We start from the raw sequence: 6000 nt of genomic DNA, 5'->3' as shown, positions 1-6000 counted from the left end.
CTCCGCTCGGCTTGTAGCTAAGCAGTTCTTTAAAAATACATGTTGAATGTTCCAGTAAATTCAATTTAAGTCAGCTAAAGTACAGACAACTAGTGAATCAGCAGAGACTTTTTCATCAAAACTAATCCTGAATATTTTGGGATTTGACATGACTAGCCGATGAGGGGGAAAAAAAGGCAGAAAAACGGATGCATAATTAGGTCAAAGCATTAGGAAACTGTTGAGTTGCATTTCGATTCATCTCTTCTTGCCCTGTTTGAACATGTCACCTGCATGCAAATGATTCTCTTTCTTGTCTACCCAAGAGGGGGGGGCGGAAAAAAAACTACGTGAATTCATTGATGCCATTGTCTGTTATGAGATACAATCAATCTGGTGAGTGGGTGGGGAGGCAGGATGAGGGGCCCGCGGAGATTAAACAGAAGCCTCACCATGGATGTTCCAAAAACAAAATAAATCCATTCATCCAATTAGGGGGCTGTGGAATATTCCAGAAAAACACGAGTTGGATGAGAGCTTCTCTACTAATTTACGCACTGTTTCAATCTGAATATCCTAATAGACTGGACAAGATTACAGGCCACATCAAAGTCTGCAGGACTTAAAAACAAATAAGCCAGAGTGACTGGGTGGCACAGCGTATTTAAAGCAAGCTGCAAATATGCAAAACCGGGTACACGAAATCAGTTGTGCTTGTATAATGAATCCTTGCAAGTTGAACTGCAGTTCATGCAGGACAACTAGTAGTTTCCTTGCACATTTTTTCGCTGTAATTATCTATGTCTTTGCACTTTTACGTTGCATTATCTCATCATACACTACTTTTCATGCACGAGGCCCTGCGCTATTCCTCCCCTTCCATCTTTCTCTCTCCCTTTGGAGTAAAATGAGTTTAGCTGTTCAACTTTGATGAACACCCAACGTTCCCCACCCTGCTGAGCAACTCCCTCTGTTTGATGAATCTGGCCCTGTTTGTTTTCCCTGCGTCTCCTGGTGTATGATGCATGACAGCGCTCCCCCTCAAAATGCAGCTTTATTCCACACAGGGGAGGAAAAAAAAGAAGAGAAGGAGGCAGAGCAGAGCAGGCCAGCGCCCTTTTCCCTCCTTTTCGTAGAGCGGCTCAAAACCTTGTGGGAGAAAAAAGGAAGACACTGAGATGAATATCACTATTTGCAGAATAAGGCTTCTTCCAGTGGCCATCCTGCATCAAAGTGATGTATGCAGGAAAGCAAAGGAGAAATGTGCGCTGTACCTCAAAGCTCTGGTTAAACTCTTAACCTCGCAGGTGAATTGCATCTGGTTGCCACGCAATGTCACAAGAGGCTCTCCACTCCGTCTTCCGTGAGCCATTTGATTTCATTTCAGCGACGGCTGGCATATCTGCTGCTTACCTATCTATGAAGGCGGTAATGGAAAGTGCTTTGGGATAAACATTTGTTTATACAGAAAAATCTATCGAGGCCTCCGTCTCACTTACAGTGGCTTCATGCTCGCGGGTGTTTGTTAAATAAGACACAAATGAATGGATGGAAAAACAACTTGATAAGGGAAATAAATACCTTGATAAAAACGGAAAAAAGGAGCAAATTTCAAGTCAGTCAGTGAATGACTCGAATGATGCTGTTCACTCACAGCTGTTTACAACTTAGTAGCCAAGAAAAAAACCATGAAATTCATGCCGTTTTCAACAATGAGGCTGTCCTACCCGGAGAGCTGATTTGCTGGAGGTCTGGGTTCACAATGAGCCCTCTGATGTCATCCTGCTGGTAATTTGTTCTGAAACAAGAGGGGAAATATTGCTGCGCTGTCACTGCAGTGTCAAGCCTCACACTGCAGGACTGATTTCGCTGACACGTCGTATCCTCTGGAAAAAGTCACAGCTCTGTGCTATTCCCAAAGGGTTGGGGGGGGGGGACTAAAACATGGCAGCGTAAGGAAGGGAGAACTGTACATTTGAGCAAACTTTCCTCCTTTGCACTTGTGGTATAAGCTGCCACCAGAACACAATAAGGCAATAAGGTAATTAGAATAAGCTGTGCTGTGCGTCTCTCCAATGAGCAAACCCCTCCTTCCTCTTCTCCTCTACCCCTGTAAAGGAGCCAAACAGAGCCACCATCCAGAAATCAATGAAGCGCTCCTCATAAAGGGATTGTCAAATTCAAGTCTGTGCAATTTGTTTTGTGATAACTCTGCAGGCTCATGCATGGAATCAATAAGAGGGCCGGAGGCAAAAAAAAAGGGAGAGGAGAGGGGGTTGCATGTGTATTGATTCGTACTCAGTAGCATTAAAAGTACAGAATCCGGAGGTGTTCACCTTTCATTGTATGTGCATTTAGATCTGTAGTAAAGTTTATTCCTCTCTGAAATGGAGGCAGATTTGTTTCCAGAAGAAAAACACAAAAAACAGAAGGAGGAAGCAGTGTTATATTACTGCCATCCACTCATTTGCCCTGCGACTTGACCTTCTCAGACAACCACCCCACTGCTTTTTAAAGCACATAAATCACCGAGCAGACTCGGACGGTTGGCCAGTAATTGTGATTAAAAGCATAACCTGCCGAGCTGGCCTTATAAAAAGCTGAAAGAACCACCACCAACAACTTTCCAGGCGGGAGGTCATCATTTAAATCTCCTGCCGAACTCACTTCCCTTGTCTGGTTTGAATTTAATAACAGCCCCTTGACTTCTTGCATCCATCTGCTTAACTGTTAGGTCATAAACAAGCTCCCAGATTAGAGGATGAATATGTAAGAGAGCATGTTAACATTGCCCTTACATTATTTGTGCTTGCTTCTATTCTTTATGCAGCATTTCACGTGGGGAAATTTGTGTTTTCTTCTCTTATACATGACATTCACATCGATTTTGTAGCTGTAATCAGATACATATATACACTCATTGAAGAGAGTGCCGGTTCCTCTGATAGCAAAGTAATTTTTTTCACACTTATGTGGAATGTCAGTTGTGAAGGATATAAGTCAATTAACCCTGAGGACCGCATTTGAGCCACCTCCTCCCCTCATCACTCCATTAAAAAAAAGAAAAAAAACTGCATAGAGGAATAGCAGGCAGCCCTCCCTTTCGTGGAAAATCATTACACAATCTGAGAAAGAATAGAATATTCTGTGCCCAGGCTTGCCTCCTGTTATTGCTCCATTAATAACTTTTGCTGCTGCCAAAGAGACAACACCAAGCTTGGTTGGAGAGGAGCCGACTAATGCAGTCAGTAAATTAAAACCATCGGTGTTCATTTTCATAAGACAGACCGATCCCTGTTGTCAGAGGTTGGGCTGTTTGTTTTTTTCTCCTTTTTTTCCGATTATTTCTCTCATCCTTCTACCCAGTGCATCTATTTGTGCTGTGGCTTCTTTCTTCTTCTTTTTTTTTTTTTTTGAAAGAATTACTGCATTTCTCATTTCCCACTGAGCAAACAAACCCTTAAGAGCTGCACCACACATAAAGCTACTGTATGTTCCCACTGCTGGTTTTAACTCGACTGCAGGAATGAAAAATTTGCTGTGGAGAAGTTGGAATTATAAATCGGAAAGGGAACACTGCCATACACACACACACACACACACACACACAGACAAAACATCTTGCAAACATTTATGTACACATTTATGGCAGGAATTACAATGAGATGGAAAACAATAGCCTCGGTAACAGTTAATCTTTCCCGCCTTGATCAAACAAAAGTTTGCAATTAAAACTTTGTAATTAAAAGCAAATGCCACATAAGACCTACATCCCATAGCTGTGTATGTTTATATGTGCAGTTTAATTATATAGAATCTTCAGCTTCATTAGGATGTATGGTTGTTATAGAAACTACATTTTCTGCAACAAGGTCTTCAGAATGAAATAAGCCTGGTTTAAAGATAACATAAACAATATGGAAATGGCTTAAATGGCCTTCAAATCAGTGCATAGAAATAGTAAAGGAAAGGTTTTATTTTAAAAAATACATATATATATATATATATATATATATATAATGTAAGTATTATGGATATTAAATTGTGAATACATTTCATTTTTCCCAGTTATGAGTCTCTCTTGTCTGTTAGTGTATTAGAAATTAAAGCTAAAGACACATCAAGAGTATAACCAAGCTAAATTTTGCAGAGAGACCACAACTCCTAATCTGTGAAATTGGATGAATTTAAGTTGCCTACCAAATGGGATTAAATTGTATTGGCTGCAGTTTGCTGAGAGGGGGGCATGTGTGAAAGGAATGGATACGGATGTTACAGTATTAAAAGAGGCCCCCTTATATTTCACCCAGGAAACACAGTGGAGAGCATCCAGTGGGAGTCAATGGGCTCAGGGAGGCTGAAGTGCCAGCTCAAGAGAGAAGGCTTAACAAAGGCTGTGTGGGAGGGCTTCTGTACAGTGTGTGCTCACCAAGTGGAGCATTGTCTCAAGTTTTCCCCCAACTGCCAACCCACACGTGTAGTCACAAACCTACCACCCCAGATACACCTAATCACCATGAAATGGCCTGCCTCCCCTGCACGTCGGTAAGCTGTGTAATTTTGCTCATGTTAACAGCAAGACAATGTGAACTTAACCTCGCTAAGTGCAAGAGGGCTCGAACTGAAGCACTTAAAAACACACTTTAAGTGAGCAAAGCATTCGTGTTTTCTAGATTACTCTTACCGTTTGAACCGTACACCGTGCCTGTGAGCGGTTTCAACAAGGGGAGGAATCGGTTGTATCATTTGTGAGATGTGATTGTCAGCTGATGCACAGAAATCTTGCTACTTCTACGAGAACATATTTGCATATGAATCTGGAGGAGCTGCAGGAAGTTTGAGAAAATTAGCTCATCTTGGGCTTCGAGACAAGTTTTTGATGGAAAACCTGTGCAACAAACTTCAAAAACATGTTAATCAGGACAAGTTGCATGATGAAAAGTGTAACACTGACAGTCTTTGGAGGTTTACTGCTACTAAGGGAAGCGTTTGTCTTTCCAAAAATTGTTCCTCTGCTAGCTTGGATGATTCAGTGTCCCATCGGTGGCTTTCAGAGGGGCTATTTCTTCATTAGGAAAGCGGCTCCAGTGGAAGCTGCTAACAGTTGGTGTCGATTGATTTACCAAACACACCAGGATGTTGTTTGTTTAAAGACAGTTCTGTGAACACACTTGTAGAAAAAATAGTCTACCTGTATTATTCTGGTGAGCAAAAATCTGCAATCCTTGGCATGTGAAACCTAAACAATCTACACGGTTGGATACCGAAACTAAACAGACCGTTTAATCAATCCAGAATACAGACGCAAGACAAATGCAGAAAAAATGTGTTTTTGAAAGCTCGTTCGGATCCAAATACCGAAAGGATTCAGGCTTTCAGTCTGGTAGTAAGCAGCCCATAATCCAGGCATCGTAATTGGTAACACTCCATGCTTATTAGGTGGTATCTCAGGCATTATGGGCTGAAGTAATTAACTTGAGCCACCCAAGGGTAAAGGTGTTCATGGTACATGCGAGGGCTAAGCCAGTCAAACTGGGGCTAGTAATGAAATCAGATACAGTCCCTGTGGTGGGTCACGTGCCCCTCGGTCTGGTCATGGCTTGCCTGAGATGCACAGTTTGACGATTAACGTACTGCATGGAATGGTGAAGCGACTGGCCCTGCTCTTTGATGACACACATAAAAAAAAAATGAGGTGGAGATCATTTTCGTGTGTGGCTAATTCCTGGAGCTCCAAAGTGAAAACTATATCAAATATTTTTCCTCAGTGTAATTTTAAGATGATTACTCTCACAATTAGCTAATGGTATTAGGAGATTGAAATCTGGAACAAATGGACTTTGTCTGTTCCCTTCTTCTGTTGTGTCAAAAAGAACACTGGCGTGGGCATTGACTTCCAAAAATAATGAGTTTCTCTCCTGACTTGATAATTGAAGATATAATGAGGGAGAGAGAAAAAACAGAGTTGAGGCTAGAGAAAGGAAGTGGCGTGTGTGTGTGTGTGTGTGTGTGAGAGAGAGA

Source organism: Acanthochromis polyacanthus, chromosome 19 (genome assembly GCF_021347895.1).
Source record: "Acanthochromis polyacanthus isolate Apoly-LR-REF ecotype Palm Island chromosome 19, KAUST_Apoly_ChrSc, whole genome shotgun sequence".
Lineage (NCBI taxonomy): Eukaryota > Metazoa > Chordata > Actinopteri > Pomacentridae > Acanthochromis > Acanthochromis polyacanthus.
This window is presented reverse-complemented; position numbering follows the sequence as displayed.